General features: G+C 44.1%; 1 long non-coding RNA gene across 1 annotated transcript in view; it reads left to right on the top strand.

Moving 5' to 3' along the window:
• Positions 1 to 16,920, top strand: part of LOC143809717 (uncharacterized) — a 358,196-nt gene extending 341,276 nt beyond the window's left edge. The window contains exon 3 of the long non-coding RNA XR_013222414.1: positions 16,866 to 16,920. This is a non-coding gene — a long non-coding RNA (uncharacterized LOC143809717). The remainder of the gene's footprint in view (positions 1 to 16,865) is intronic.
• Positions 16,921 to 17,350: the final 430 nt, after the last annotated feature.

The following is a 17,350-nucleotide window of genomic DNA, read 5'->3' as shown; positions in this document are numbered from 1 at the left end:
GGCAAGCCCACAATGAAGTCCATCCTGACCATTTTATAGGGCCTATCTGCCACCGGCAGGTGATGTAACAAGCCCGCGGGCCTCTGCTGGGATTGCTGTTTCTTGGCACAATAAACACATGCCTGAAAGCAGTCCCTAACGTCATGTGCCATCTGCGGCCACCAATAAGACCTCGCTAGAAGCTCAGTAGTCCTCTCGGTCCCAAAGTGCCCACCAAACTTAGGTGTGTGAGCCCAAGAGAGGACCTCCTGCAGGTACGGTGGTTCAAGAGTCTTAAGGCACTGTCTCTAGCAAAACCGGAGCCACCATTCGCAGACTCTCCAAAAGAATGATTAGCCGTGGTTTGTCTCCTTTGGGAGAGATGACGGAACAGGACAAGGTGTCAGCCCGTAATTTCTTTTCCCCATGGAGAAAGTGTATGGTAAACTTAAATCGGGAGAAGGATAGAGACCACCTGACCTGGCGAGAATTTAGCCTTTGGGCTGTCGGCAGATAGAGCAGATTCTTGTGGTCTGTGAACACCTGGAAGGGATGCCGAGCTCCCTCCAAGAGATATCTCCATTCGGAGAAGGCCAACTTCATGGCTAGTAGCTCCCTGTCCCTGATGGAATAATTCTTCTCTGCTGGTGAGAAAGACTTAGAGAAGAAGAAGCAGGGCTGTTTCCGACCTTTAGCTTCCTTCTGGTATAATACAGCTCCCGCACTGACAGAAGAGGCATCCACCTCCAGAACAAAAGGCTTATCCGCATCTGGCCGATGTAACACAGGAGCCCTAGCAAAATGGGACATAAGGAAACAAAGGTCTCAGAGACCTCCTTGGACCATAGCTTAGGGTTAGCTCCCTTCTTGGTTAGAGTTACCAAGGGAGCCACCAGAGTAGAGAAGTGGGGAATGAACTAGCGGTAGTAGTTAATAAATCCCATAAAACGCTGTACCGCTTTAAGGGAATGTGGTTTCTGCCAGTTCAACACCGATTCCACCATGGCAGGATCCATAGCCAAACCCTTGGCTGAGATGATATAGCCAAGGAATAGTAAAGACTCCTGCTCAAAGAGACACTTTTCAAGTTTGGCAGAGAGAGATTGCATGCAAGAGCTCAAAAAATCTGGCAACATCTCTGCGATGAGCATACAGATCAGGAGAGAAAATAAGAATGTCATCCAAGTAGACAACCACTGAGGTGGATAAAATCTCCTGAAAGATGGAATTTACGAAGTCCTGGAAGACAGCTGGAGCATTACAAAGACCGAATGGCATTACTAAGTATTCATAATGCCCATCCCGAGTGTTAAACGCTGTCTTCCATTTGCCACCCTCTTGAATGCGTATTAAATTATAGGCGACTCGCAGATCTAGTTTAGTAAATATCTTTGCACCCCGCAGTCTGTCAAACAGCTTGGAGATAAGTGGCAGAGGATGTTTATTTTTAATGGTGATGGCGTTCAGACTCCTATAATCTATACAAGGATGGAGTTCCCCGTTCTTCTTCTGGGTGAAGAAGAATCCAACCCCAGCAGGAGACACAGATTTCCTAACAAATCCCCTCACCAGATTCTCCTTTATGTATGTCGACATCACCTCAGTATCCGAGAGCAACAAGCGGTATACATGCCCGCGAGGTGGCTTTGCCCCCGGTATGAGGTCTATCGAGCAGTCATAGGGACGATGGGGAGGAAGTGTCTCCGCGGCTTTCTTTGAGAACACATCTGCATACTGCCAGTAGTGATTGGGGAGCGAGGTTAGATCTGCTGGAACCTCAGATGACCCCACCTGGACTCAGGCCTTGAGACACTGTCCCTCGCATGACCTACTCCATCCTTGTATACTCCCAGTAGCCCAATCAATATGGGGTGAATGGTGGTGCAACCAAGGCATACCCAGCAACACCTCATCAATACCCTCGGGCATGACTAACAAGGAGATTAACTCCAGATGATTAGGAGAAAGCTCAAGGGAAAGGGGAATGGTTTGATGGTGATCTGATAGGGCAGCACTGAACCATTAACCACTCGCATGGTAATGGTCTTAAGAATCATCACTAGGGGTATTGCGTGCCTTAGGACAAAGGAAGAAGACATAAAATTACCCTCTGCCCTGGAGTCCACACAAGCCTCTGCAGAGAGAGAGGTCAACCCATAGGAGGTTCACTCGGTTCATTGGCTCGAGTAGGAGAACCCAGAGGATTGGCAAAAGTTGGTTCCAGCCGAATCCTCTGTCTACACTGGGCTCGTTCCAACCTTCGCTCAGTATACAGAAGTTCAATATGAGTGGAGAAAGATATTAAATCCTCCTGTGTATTGGGAATCTCCCGCGTGGCCAGTGCATCCTTGACATGGTCTGCAAGACCCTTCCAAAACACCGGAATCAAGACCTTATCTGGCTACTCCAGTTCGGAAGCAATTGTCCGGAAACGAATGGCAAACTGGCTGGTCAGTGAAGGGCCCTACGTCAAGGTCACGAGTTGGAGTGCGGCGTCATGGGGAACCTGAGGTCCCAGAAAGACCTGTTTCAGGGTGCTCAAAAATCGAGAAGTGCTCTGAACCACCAGGTCCTTGCATTCCCATAATGGCATAGCCCACTTCAGTGCCCTGTCCGTTAAGAGGGACACCACAAATGCCACTTTGGCCCGCTCAGACGTGGAGAAACGTGAGCCTGGTAGCTCCAGCTGGATTGAGCACTGGTGCGCAAATCCCTTGCAAGCTTTGCTATCCCCAGAAAACTTAACTGGGAGTGGGAAGTGTGGCAAAAATAGTACGGGCGATGCAGCTGAAACCCAGCAGTAGCGGCTTCTCTGACTATCTGTGCCGCTACTGTGGATGAATCCACAGCTGAGGTTCCTCGCTCTAATGCTCTCCAGATGCTGGAAACTCAGCAGAAGCTGCTGCTGGTCCGCCATTGCTAGCCAGACCCTGGCGCTAGTATACGGTTAGGGTTGGCGGAACGCACTAAATAAAATATAATTATAAAGTGCATTCGCCACCTGGGATCCACCGTGCAGGGATGGTATACTGCAGCTAGAAGGACAATGGCGAAATAAGCAGTGAGTAGTGTTGAGCAATACCTTCCGATATGCAAAGGTATCGGTATCGGATTGGATCGGACGATATCCAAAAAATATTGGATATCGCCGATAACGATACCCGATACCAATGCATATCAATGGGACACAAAATATCGGAATGGTTTCCAGGGTCTGAAGGAGAGGAAACTCTCCTTCAGGCCCTGGGATCCATATTCATGTATAAAATAAAGAATAAAAATAAAAAATATTGATATACTCACCCCTCTGATGGCCCCGGCTCTCACCGGTCCCAGCGTCTGCCTCCGTTCATAAGAATGCCGAGTTAAGGACCTTCGATGATGTCGTGGCTTGTGATTGGTTGTGTGACCGCTCATGTGACCGCTCACGCGACCAATCACAAGCCGTGACGTCTTCGCAGGTCCTAAACTCGGCATTCTTAGGAACGGAGGCACCGCTAAGAGCAAGGGCCGCCGGAGGGGTGAGTATATCAATATTTTTTATTTTTATTCTTTATTTTATACATGAATATGGATCCCAGGGCCTGAAGGAGAGTCTCTTCTCCTCCAGACCCTGGGAACCATACGCACCGCACACTTCCGATTCCGATTTCCGATACCGCAAAAATATCGGAACTCGGTATCGGAATTCCGATACAGCAAATATCGGCCGATACCCGTTATTTGCAGTATCGGAATGCTCAACACTAGCAGTGAGCGAAACTGACATGCACTGAGTTAAACGTCACTCAGCGGAGAAGCAAGTGGCTGTGCTAATCACACACAGTGATGGGAAAGAAACTCTGCAGCAGAGCTGCGCTTATATGTACACAGCTGCAGAGTAGATCTCTCATCACTTACAACTATTATTTTTTACATTCTATAGAGCTTATTGAGGCTCAATAACGTTATACAGATTAACACTATCTTGCAGCAACAGCACATTTTCATTTTTCTGTTGTGTCTTTGGTGGTGGCTTTTTCGATAGGGATACCTCTTAGGGCTTTTCAGGGTCAGTCTACGTTGAGTGGGGGCACCATTTCGTATCCCAGGGTGCCAACCTCCGCTGCAAGGAAGGGACTTTATTAGGGAAAGGCACCTCTATCTTCCCTAGTCAATTTTCCTAATAAGTTTCAATTACATTTATTGGAATAGTATTATTATTTGACCCTATCATCAGGTTCCCTGCCATTTTTTCCTCTATATGTGTGGTATCTATTATTTGATATTTTAATCAGGAATATTAAAGATTATTGTTTTTAGGTCTTCATTTGTAATTGTTGGTTCTACTAATTGATATTAGACCTGGGTCATCCTTTATAGTTTTCTAACGGGGCTAGGTATCTGCCTGATCGTCTGGGGAAGTGCATTCCAGAGAGCTGCCGCAGCACGAGAGAAGTCTTAGAGATGGAGGTGCGAGGTTCGGATTATGGGGGATGTTAGTCTTAAGTCATTTATAGAATGGAGGGCACGTGCAGGGCTATAGACAAAGATGAGAGAGGAGATATAGGGCTGTGCAGAACTGTAGATAGCTTTGTGGGTGAGAGAGATGAGTTTATACTGGACGCTTTAGCGAATGGGTAGCCAGTGCACTGACTGGCACAAGATGGAGGCATCGGTGAAGTGGCTGGACAGAAATATGACCCTGGCTGCCGCATTCAAGTTGGATTGCAGAGGCAAAAGTTTGGTAAGAGGGAGACCGATCAGGAGAGATTTGCAGTAGTCCAGACGAGAATGAATAAGAGTGACAGTAAAGCCCCCGTCACACTAAGCGAGGTCACTAGCGAGATCGCTGCTGAGTCACAAGTTTTGTGATGCAACAGCGACCTCAGTAGCGATCTTGCTATGTGTGACACGTAGCAGCGACCAGGCCCCTGCTGTGAGATCGCTGGTCGTGTCGGAATGGCCTGGACCTTTTTTTGATTGTTGAGGTCCCGCTGACATCGCTGAATCGGTGTGTGTGACACGGATTCAGCGATGTCTTCACTGGTAACCAGAGTAAACATCGGGTTACTAAGCGCAGGGCCGCGCTTAGTAACCCGATGTTTACCCTGGTTACCATCGTAAATGTAAAAAAAACCAAACAGTACATACTCACATTCCGGTGTCCGTCAGGTCCCTTGCCGTCTGCTTCCCGCACTGACTGACTCCCGGCCGTAAAGTGAAAGCCCAGCACAGCGGTGATGTCACCGCTCTGCTGTTAGGGCCGGCGCTCAGTCAGTGCAGGAAGCGGACGCCGGGGGACGCGAAGGTGAGTATGTAGTGTTTGTTTTTTTACATTTTACACTGGTAACCAGGGTAAACATCGGGTTATTAAGCGCGGCCCTGCGCTTAGCAACCCGATGTTTACCCTGGTTACCCGGGGATCTCGGCATCGTTGGTCGCTGGAGAGCTGTCTGTGTGACAGCTCCCCAGCGACCACAGAGCGACTAAACAGCGACGCTGCAGCGATCGGCATCGTTGTCTGTATCGCTGCAGCGTCGCTAAGTGTGACGGGGCCTTTAGAGTCTTAGCAGTTTCAAAGGTGAGAAAAGGTCAGATTCTGGAGAAGTTTTTAAGATGCAGGTGACAAGATGGAGTGAGTGATCGGATATAGGAAGTAAAGGAAAGTTCAGTGTCGAATATGACCCCAAGGCAGCGGGCATGCTGCTTGGGAGTTATGGTTGAACCCTCCAGGGTAAATTCGATGTTGGGTAGAGTGAGGTTAGTAGAAGGGAGAAACACAAGAAGTTCCGTTTTGGAGAGATTTAGTTTCAGATAGAGGGAGGACATGATGTTAGAGACAGCAGACAGACAGTCCTTGGCATTTTGAATTAGGGTAGGGGTGATGTCAGGGGAAGAAGTGTATAATTGGGTGTCATTAGAATAGAGATGATACTGGAACCCAAATCTGCTGATTGCTTGTCCAAATGGGGCAGTGTATAGAGAGAAGAGGAGGGGGCCTAGGACTGAGCCCTGCAAAACCCCCTATAGTAAGGGGATGTGGAGAGGAAGAGGAGCCGGCAAAACAAACTGTGAAGGAGCGGTCAGAGAGGTAGGAGGAGAACCAGGAGAGGGCTGTGACCTTGAGGCCTATAGAGCGGAGCATAGTGAGGAGGAGCTGGTGATCCACAGTGTCAAATGCGGCAGAGAGATCCAGGAGAATAAGCAGGGAGCAATGACCTTTGAATTTAGCTGTTATTAGATCATTAGAGACTTTAGTGAGGGCAGTTTCAGTGGAGTGTAAAGAGCGAAAACCAGATTGTAAGGAGTCGAGAAGAGAGTTATCCGAGACAAAGCGGATTAGACGGTAGTGGACCAAGCATTCCAGGAGTTTAGAGATGAAAGAAAGATTAGAGACAGGTCTGTAGTTAGCAGTGCAGTTCTGGTCCAGGGATGGCTTTTTAAGTTAAGGGGTTATGATTGCATGTTTAAATAAGGAGGGAAAGCTACCTGAAGAAAGAAAGGTTAAATATTTTAGTCATGTGAGTGGTGACCACTGGTGAGAGAGACTGCAGGAGATGTGATGGAATGGGATCACTGTTGCAGGTTATAGGCCGAGCAGAAGCGAGGAGCTTGGGAACGTCTTCTCCTGAAACAGGCTCATAGATGTCTAGTGAGCTTGAGGTACGAAAGGGAAGGGGATCCAGGCAGTGAGGAGATTGGGCTGAGATATCCTGATGGATGTGGTTGATTTTTTCTAGGAAATTGTCACGCTCACTCCCTGACTGGTGGGCATGAGCCATGGGGTTTGTGGCCCCACTGTGCCACGAACCAGACTACCCTGGAAGGGGCGTGACTATGACAGCTGCCTTGGTCTTCTCTGGAGCCTCTGATGATGAGGTCAGACTTGTGCAGCAGGCAGCTGCCAGGTGCTACTCCAGGGTGGTGTCTGGCTGTGGCTGCTGATCCCACTTGGAGAACAGGAACACTAGGACAGGTGCGGGCATCAAGCAGAACTAGCAGATGAGCACGGATGAAACTCAGATGAGTAGGCTGGCACAGCTGAGACACAGGGCTGGCAGAGACACAGAACTGGTAGGAACGGCAGATACACAGGGCTGGCAGGAACGGCAGAGACACAGGGCTGGCTGGAATGGCAGAGACACAGGACTGGCAGGAACGGCAGAGACACAGGGCTGGCAGGAACGGCAGAGACATAGGGCAGGCAGGAAAGGCAGAGACACAGGGCTGGCAGGAACAGCAGAGACACAGGGCTGGCAGGAACGGCACAGACACAGGGCTGGCAGGAATGGCAGAGGCACAGGGCTGGCCAGAACGACAGAGACACAGGGCTGGCAGGAACAGCAGAGACACAGGGCTGGCAGGAACAGCAGAGACACAGGGCTGGCAGGAACGGCAGAGACACAGGGCTGGCAGGAACGGCAGAGACACAGGGCTGGCAGGAATGGCAGAAACACATGGCTGGCAGGAACGGCAGAGACAGCAGGCAGGTATGGCTGAGACATAGGGCAGGCAGGGATGGCTGAGACACAGGGCAGGTTGGTGTGGTGTATGAAGGAACAGGTAGGGACCTGTTCACACAGGAGATGCAGGTACGGATACAGGCAGGAAGGAAGGAAGTATGAAGGAACAGGTAGGGACCTGTTCACACAGGAAGAGAACCGCAAGGCTGTTGATAGGAGCGGTAGAGCAGCAAGAGATAGAGCAGCAACAGGAGCTAAGCAGAGTGGAACCACAAGGAATGCGGAGAGGAGCTGCCGCAAGAGATTTCTGCAGCAGGAGGAAGGGAGCAGAGTAGAATGGAGCAGAACCACAGGAGTGCGGAGCAGAGGTAAAGCTGCAAGAGAGTGGAGCACAGGCAAAGTAACAAGTGCCGCATGAGTGCGGAGCATAAGCAAACAGAGAGGACACAAGGAAAGACACAGCAGGGAAAGAAGCCACAGACAAGGAGACAGAGGTAGGATAAAGTTCAGGCAAGGCAATGGAACAAGACAAGGTACAAGAACAAAGACACAGGGAACAGAATATACAGCCTCCTGGAGGGCGGACAGAACAAAACAAAGCAAAGCAAGAACACAGACACTGAGACCAGGATATATAGCCTCCTGGAGGGCAGACAAACAAGAGCAAGGCAAGGCAAGGAGAAAAGCCTCCAGAGGAGGAGAAGAGAGCAAGGCCTGGCAGCTCAGAAGCTAGACACTAACTGAGTTTAGACATTGCACAGGCCCAGTCCACAGGGTGGAGCTGCCCTAAATACTGGAGGCCTCTTGTTAATTGGTCAGGAACAGATTAGACAGGTGCACCCTGATTCCATAAGAACCAGAGGGTTCTGGCACCGCCCCCCGATGCACACAGCCAGGAAGCATGCAGAGAGCAGAGACACAGAACATGGAGCCTGCAACAGACAGAAATCACAAGAAGACCTGGAGCAGTGAGTAAAATGGTGTGTGATGGATGGGAGGCCATGTAGTGATGCCAGCAGAGTTGCTACAGAAATAAGTGGCCAGATCCTCACCGCTGAGGTTGGTGATGGGGGCCTGTACTTTAGGTTTCAGTAGGGAGTTTAAGGTTTCAAAAAGTGGTTTTGGGTTGTTGGATAGTGAGGTGATGGGGGTGGTGAAGTAGGATTGTTTGGCCAGTTGAAGGGCAGAGTTATAGGTTTTGAGCATGAACTTATAATGGATGAAGTCTTCTGCTAAGAGAGATTTTCTCCACTGCCGCTCTTCACACCTTGAGCAACGCTGAAGAAAGCTTGTTTGCATAGTGTGCCAGGGCTGCCATTGTCTGTGTCGGGTCTTTCTGCATGTAGAAAATGATGCTTTATCTAGGGTATTCTTCAGTGTATTATTGAAGTGTGACAATGCTAAGTCTGGACAGGAGAGGGAGGAGGTGGGGGCTAAAGATGTGTGGAGATTGTCCATAAGCTGCTGGGTATTAATGGTACATGTATTCCGATAAGTGTGGTAAGTGGGTGTGTCCCTGGTGAGGAGACAATTCTTGACAGAGAAGGAAAGAAGGTTTTCATGGCAAATTTCAGCAGCTGCTACCCCTGTTTAAACGTGGAAAATATCGAAACTTTTAAAATTATTTTTCATATTTTACATCATTAAAAATAACTGATAACATATAGAAAATAAATTGCAACATTAATGCGTTACAATTTTTAATTGTTGAAAAACATTTTTTTATGGCACCTTCCCTTAAAGTAGTTATTTTAGGAAAAATGTGTCATTTTTACAATTTGTGTATTTTTTCAGCAGAGAGACCAGTAGGAACCTAAAGTTGATAGGGTTCAGATATGCCTGTTACTTATGCAATCCATTATATCTATGTTCATGCTTTTATTTGACAATCAATATGATGTTTTTGCAATATTTTAAAAAAAACATATAGACTATATTCTCATCTATTCTCAGCTCATTCTCATTCTGTGTTTTTGTTTGTTTGCTTTTTTTTATAAAATATTATGTAGAAAATACAACAATATATAACCTACAAAACATTTGATGTGATTTTTAATTCCCAGATAAGTTATGAACTTACAATCATCATTGTAAAGTTATATTTAAAAGACAAGTTCTAAGATTTTTTCAATCCTTGTCATACATATAATTAGACACCAGATGTCAGCATTGCCTTTTGCAAAAAAAAAAAAAAGGACGATCTAAAAGAATATCAACATGAATTTTTGTTATTATACATTCTCTGCTCTTTAGTTGATTTTTCAGTGTATGGCAAATATTCATGTACTGATTTCTGCCACATTGTTATGAAATATATGAATTTTTACTATAGTTAAATTGGAAAGTAAATATAAATGATAACAAAAAATACCAAAAAACACCTTCACGCTAAGACCAAAATTAATAAAAATATGTAAATTTTATTAAGACAAACATACAAAAGCATAAAATCAGGGCAGTAACCACCAGTGCAGCAGCAACAGTGGGACACACACAGGAACAACCTCAGTATAAAGGTATATACAGCAGTAACAAGAAAATGGTATCCAGCTTATATAACATAAGTGTAAATATAGTGCAAAAGAATGCATGTGAAGCATATAACTAAATAAAATTAAAGACTAGTGTAAATAATAACATATGTGTCTATATAGATATCCACAGTGCACTCAAAAATGAACAGTGCAATGAGCTAAGCCAGATAACAAAAGATATATAGGTACTGCACAGATATAGGGTATAAGTATATGGATATACTTACCAAGAGCATGAACCTGGGGACCCACCACACCCGATGCGCGTTTTGCACTGAAATGCTTCATCCAGGGGTGGTTGGGTACTGGCCAGGTAGGGGTTATATATTGGTCATGACCAATGGCAGTAAAGGGGTCATCAAGAAAAAATACCGGCACCTGAAGAGAAAACAATGCGCCGTATGCATATGGAAGCGGCAAGACAGGATGCTGAAACCGGAAGTGAAAACAACGATATGCTGGGTTCAAAGCACAGGCGCAAGGTAAAGAGGCAACCGTTGCTACAACAATAGGGCTTGAAGTTCAAGTCAGTATATCAGGGTCAACGTGCGGCGCAGGCTAATAGTTAAACAATCCGTTGCTACAACAGAGAGATACAATGGCACCAGGGCACAAAGTCCAAGTAACCATGGCAACATACCAGAGATGAAAGCACAGGCGCATAACAAAGCGGGGTATGTATGACATAGCAGCCAGACCACAAAGCGCGCATGCGCAAGTTCAGACCGAAACTAGAAGTAAAGGTGACAGTATGCTGGGTTAATGGCGCAGGCGCAGAGTAGAGAGGCAACCGTTGCTACAACAGTAGCGCTTGGAGCTCAAGACAGGAACCGGAGGTGTTGCAGAGCCAGAGTACGACACAGGCTCACATTGTACAATAATTGTAACTACAACAAAGAAAAACAGCGGCACCAAAACATAAAGTCCAAACATCCATGGCAGCATACCAAAAATATTAATATAAGCGCATAGAAAAGCGGGGTTTATATAACGTAGCAGCCGGACCACAAAAAGCGCATGCACAAATACAGGTGATAAAGAAGCGGTGCAAATAATGGGTGATAGCCAATGCCTAAGTGTAGAGCAGGCACGCAAATTAAAAAACAGTTGCTGCAGCAATATACGGTTAACTGAGAAAAACTCAGGCGCATAATAAAAAAGTAATTGTTGCTACAATAATGGTGCTTAAGAACATAGCTAACACCAGAAATAGAAAAACACCGATGGTAAAAGCAAGTGCACAAAGACGCAACATACATTACTACAACAAAAGGCACAGTGATGCCAGACCAATTTACTCCAAATAAGGAGTAACAATGGCGGCTAATCAGAATGACAGCCCAAGCGCATAGCAAAAAAAGTATATAACAAGAATATAGGGCTACAAAAACACGCATGCGCAAATGCAGTATATAAGAAAACTAGTAAAAAAGGAGCAGCAAAAACTTCACTGCCAGATGACAAAAAATAGACAATCCATAAATACAAAACAGACATACCTAATAAACAACAATAATTACTGCAGCAAGCCAATGATAGTGTGTTATAGAGCAATTCTGCAAAGTGCATGTAAAAACTACCAAACACCAATTGTTAAAAGACAAAGGGATGGCATGACCAATAGGTTAATAGATATAAACCATAACAAATATGAAAGCTAAAAATACGCCAATGATAATATGAGCCATATATAAATATAATAAAAAGTAACAAAGACACCGGTAAGGAAGAAAGTGACCGATGGTAACCACCTAAAAAGGATCAAAGATGTGTTAAAATGACAATAAAAATACAAAACAAGAAGCATGAACAAAATGCTTTAAATAGATGCTACAGTGAACAACAGTAGGCAGACATTAAATTAATACCTGCAAAAGTGCACATGTAAATAAATACAAGGATAAAAGATTAAATAAACATAATAAATATGTAAAAAACTAACGTATACAATAATAAAAATAAGGTGATAAGTGAACATTGTGAAAGATTACAAAGTTATAAGCAGCCAAACGTAATGCCAAAAGTGAATAGTGTAAGGCATCATATGATCATATGCACATCTTGAAGGGAAGAATCAGTTGCTAGAAGTCCGACAATTGCATAGCCGCAGGATACAGTAACCGAAGGGAGGAAGAAATGATGTTGAGGACCACTACAAAAACATAAGTACAATCAGCCATAGGTCAAAACCCCTATAAAATAAACAATATAAATAAAACAGATAAGAAGGAATGTAAAAACATATTTATTAAAAACAGCCAGAATAAAACAGACAAAAGACAGCATCCAAATTTAAATAGGTAGAAAGGGAACAAAACTGTTATGGTCATTAAGACCATATGGTGAGATGGTGTTTAGTCTGTGTATCCATCTTGTTTCTTTTTGGGCTAAAAGCCTCTTCCAGTTGCCTCTACGAGGACCAATAAAAACCCGATCAATGCCTTTTACCATCAACCCAGTAGAATCACAATTATGTAGGGTCTTGAAGTGACATGGTATTGGCTTCAATTTGTGAAAGTCATCTTCAATGGATGCGTTCTCGATGTCCAAGACATGTTCACGCACCCTGCGGTGGAGTTCCCGTGATGTCATGCCCACATAAATAAGGCCACAAGGGCACGTGGCATAATACACGACCGCCTTAGTAGTTTTTTTTTTTTTATAAATGATAACAATCAAATATTTCAAGATTTATTTATTGCATACTGATGTATATTGGAATGAATAGCACATCTAATAACATTTAAAGTACAGAGAAAAAATGTCAAATGTTTCAAAATGCAACTAACACTCAAGTGAATTTCCTGTATCACCCTGTTCATCTCTGACTTGGTTTTGCATTGCTTTAAAAATCTCATAGAAAATGAATGGAACACGGATGAGCATCATGGATTACTGCTCCTTTCCATTGAGAATTGGTGGGAGTTCTAACAATCTGCAAATTGTCAACTCTTCAGACAGGTCATAGTTTGGCTTTTAATTTATTACCCTTGCCCTGTACATACTTGCCCTGGCTATGCTGCTTGCCACTAAGGCTGGTTTCACATTTGCGTTTGTGGCCGCAGCGTTTGTACCACATATAAACGCATGTGTCGTGTTTTCCTATATTTAACGTTGAAAACGCATGCGTTTTTTTTTGTTCGCGTTTTGCCGCGCTTGCCGACGCATGCGTCGTCTTGTCATTTGCGGCTTGGCGCGGAAATGCAACATGTAGTAATTTCTAGAGGCGTCTATTCGCCGCCAGGAAATGCATGCGTTCGATCGCGCAAGGATTGCGACAAAAAAACGTATTGCTGTCAATGTAAACACATGCGTTTTTAAGCACATGCGTTTTGATGCTTTTTTGAACGCATGCGATGTACTGTAAAATCACACGGACAGGTTACAATAGAGTAGATATATACACATAGAATAGGTATATATACTGTACATATATATATATGTCAGTGAGACACCTATGTATATATATTTATATTTAATTCAGCGCTAGATAGCATAAAAGCCGCTAATTCAATTACCGGCTTCTGCTATCTCCTTCACAAACCCGACAGGATATGAGACATGGTTTACATACAGTAAACCATCTCATATCCCTTCTGTTATTACATATTCCTCTTCAGTAATGTAAGAAGTGTCTGTGTGTCAAATTTGGGGGCTCTAGCTATTAATTTAAAGGGTTAAATGGAGGAAAAAATTGGCGTGGGCTCCCGCGCAATTTTCTCCGCCAGAGTGGTAAAGCCAGTGACTGGGGGCAGATATTAATAGCCTAGAGAGGGTCCATGGTTATTGGCCCCCCCTGGCTACAAACATCTGCCCCCAGCCACCCCAGAAAAGGCACATCTTGAAGATGCGCCTATTCTGGCACTTGGCCTCTCTCTTCCCATTCCCGTGTAGCGGTGGGATATGGGGTAATGAAGGGTTAATGTCACCTTGCCATTGTAAGGTGACATTAGGCCAGGTTAATAATGGAGTGGCGTCAATTATGACACCTATCCATTATTAATCCAATCGTACAAAATGGTTAATAAAACACACATACACATTATTTCAAAGTATTTTAATGAAATAAAGACACATGTTGTAATATTTTATTAGACTCTTAATCCACCTGAAGACCCTTTGTCACCTGAAACAATGTTTAAAAAAACAAACAACAATATTCCTTACCTTCCGTCGTTCTGTCCCACGTTGTAAATCCATCTGAAAGGGTTAACTAGTTTTACAAGCAGAAGCCTGTTAATGCAGCCACCCCTGCCTGTAAAAACCCAGGGAATGAATGGATTGGAGGGGAATGACCTGTAGTTACCTTGCGTCGCGGTGATGCGCCCTCTGCTGGATGTCCTCATATGAACTCGAGCGTGGGAACTTTTACCAGGCTCGAGTTCATATGAGGACATCCAGCAGAGGGCGCCTCACCGCGACTCAAGGTAACTACAGGTCACCCTGCTTTCCATTCAGTACCCGGGGTTTTACAGGCAGGAGCGAGTGCATTAGCACAGCTCCTGGCTGTAAAATGATTTAACCCCTTCAGATGGATTTACTTCGTGGGACTAGACCTGAGCGAGGGAAGGTATGAGATATTGTTGTTTTTTTATTTTTCCTTTGTTACAGAACGAGGGTCTTCAGGTGGATTACCAGTATAATAAAATATTACAACAACCTGTGTCTTTATTTCATTAAAGGACTTAATAATGTGTGTGTGTTTTCTTAACCATTTTGTAAGATTGGATTAATAATGGATAGGTGTCATAATTGACGCCTCTCCATTATTAACCTGGCTTAATGTCACCTTACAATAGCAAGGTGACATTAACCCTTCATTACCCCATATCCCACCGCTACACGGGAATGGGAAGAGAGAGGCCAAGTGCCAGAATAGGCGCATCTTCAAGATGTGCCTTTTCTGGGGTGTCTGGGGGCAGATGTTTGTAGCCAGGGGGGCCAATAACCATGGACCCTCTCTAGGCTATTAATATCTGCCCCCAGTCACTGGCTTTAACACTCTGGCGGAGAAAATTGCGCGTGAGCCCACGCCAATTTTTTCCTCCATTTAACCCTTTAAATTAATAGCTAGAGCCCCCAAATTTGACACACAGACACTTCTTACATTACTGAAGAGGAATATGTAATAACAGAAGGGATATGAGATGGTTTACTGTATGTAAACCATGTCTCATATCCTGTCGGGTTTGTGAAGGCGATAGCAGAAGCCGGTAATTGAATTAGTGGCTTTTATGCTATCTAGCGCTGCATTAAATATAAATATACATATATTGTATAGGTGTCTCACTGACATATATATATATATGTATATATACCTATTCTATGTGTATATATCTACTCTATTCTAACCTGTCAGTGTGATTTTACTGTACACCGCGCTGAATTACCGGCTTGATTTTTCTCTTGTGAAATTTCTCATCATGCGCACGATAAACACAAACGAAACGCAGGAAAAAAAGCATGTAAACGCGTACAAACGTGTCAAATAAAACGCCGCGTTTGTACGCGTTTATATGCGTTTCTCCACCACTTGCGGATGCGTTTTAAACGCTGCGGATTTAAACACAAATGTGAAACTAGCCTAAGATATTTGCCTTGTTGATGCCACTCCATAGATAATTAGTGTCACGCACATAGATTGTGGACCCATTTTGCCTTACCTTTGGAGGGTCGTGGTTAAGCGGCCACTTGGTTTTCACTAGAGCTCCTGATGGATGGTGGAGTTAGACTTGAACTGCAAGTGGCCACCAGGTAGAACCCCAAGGTCAATCACTACTGGTACTGTGGCAGGTGACCCCAAGGGTCAGGATCGTGGACACTGACTCAGAATCTAAGGCAGGACTGGATGCTGATGACAGGGAAGATCCTGGAACACTTGATAGGATGGACACTGGGGCAGGTTCAGACAGAGCGGAACCTGAGAAAATTGACAGGATGAACATTGGTACTGGTTCAGGTACCGCAGGAGCGATTTCTGCAATGGGTTCAGATTTTAATAGAATAGGTTTAGGCTCAGGTTCAGGTTTAAACTATGCAAGTTCAGCAACAGGTTCAGGTTCTAAAATAATAATATAATTTCTCTGCGCATTTTTTGTGTGTTTTATTTTTTCATTTTTTTTATTGCAATTTGTGGAGGTTTAATTTAATGTTTGTTCTGTACTTTAATCCGGCTGTGCCATTGTGGTTGTTTAATTGAAATTGGTGTTTTTTTGGTTGTGATGTATTTCTGGCGTTATATGATGGCGTTTTCTTGTCTCCGGCCTTGTTGTTTTTATTGTTAAGTATGGTGGTTTACACTGGATTGACTTTTCTTTTCCCTTTTTTTTGGGGGGTTCATTTTTTTTTTTTTTAGAATTAATGGTGGTTTACTTAATTTATTTATTTATTTATTATTTATTTTGGGTTGTTCTGCAATTTCATGCGGTTGTTCCACTGTGGTTTTTTTAATAGGATTTTTTTTTTTTTTTTTGTGGTTCTGATGTATTTCTGGCATTATATGTAACCGTATGGCGTTTTCTTGGCTATGGCCTTGTTGTTTTTTATTGTAAAGTATGGCGGTTTATAATGTATTGCCTTTTCTTGGCCCTTTTTTAATTTTTTTTAAAATTTTTTAAAAAAAGGTATATGTCTCTTTTTTTGTTTTGTACATAGGGGGCTGTTGATTTTTTTTCTTTTCTTTATTCTGCTTTTGCTATACTCTGGCATTGTGTCGTCTCTGCCATTGATTTTTATTTTAATTTATGGCGGTGTGGTTTGCTCAGCGCTTGTTGAGTTGGCATTGTCCTATGAGTGCACTGTCCGTTGTGGTTGTAATGTTATGTATGTTATTTTTGCTATTTTCTTATATGTGGCTGTGTATTGTGCATTCTGTTAATGTAATAATTTTTTCAACTTTTCCTTGCAGAATTATCTTGATCAACCATTATGGCCACAGAGTCAAGCCACACGTCACAGGGGAGTACAGTGAGTACATTATCTACTGTTGCTTACTATTCGGTGTCATTTGTACACGTGTCACTAATTTTTTTTATAAAATTTAACAGGCTTCTTCAAGTGAGGAGGAAGCAACACAGCAGGAGCAGCGACCTCGGGGCCAAGCTGTGGTGGCAAGATGGCGAGTAAGTATTTTTTAAAACAAAATTCGGAATGTTTTTTATTTTTATTTCAGTATTTTTTATTCTGGGGGTGGTGGGTAGTGGTGGTGGTTAGCAATTTTTATTTAGCTTGCAAACATTAATGTTTTCCTATTATTCTAGGTTTCACAAGGGACCAAGAGGAGGGGATTGACATAGATCTCCTCGTCACCTGTATCCAGGAGCGAGGCCCGCTGGGACTGCCGTGACCCCGGCACGCGGACCAGGTGGTGTTGAGGCGGATGTTGAATGAGGT

Source organism: Ranitomeya variabilis, chromosome 2 (genome assembly GCF_051348905.1).
Source record: "Ranitomeya variabilis isolate aRanVar5 chromosome 2, aRanVar5.hap1, whole genome shotgun sequence".
Classification (NCBI taxonomy): Eukaryota; Metazoa; Chordata; class Amphibia; order Anura; family Dendrobatidae; genus Ranitomeya; species Ranitomeya variabilis.
The sequence above is the reverse complement of the archived record's forward strand: the minus strand, read 5'-3'. Positions and strand labels throughout refer to the sequence as shown.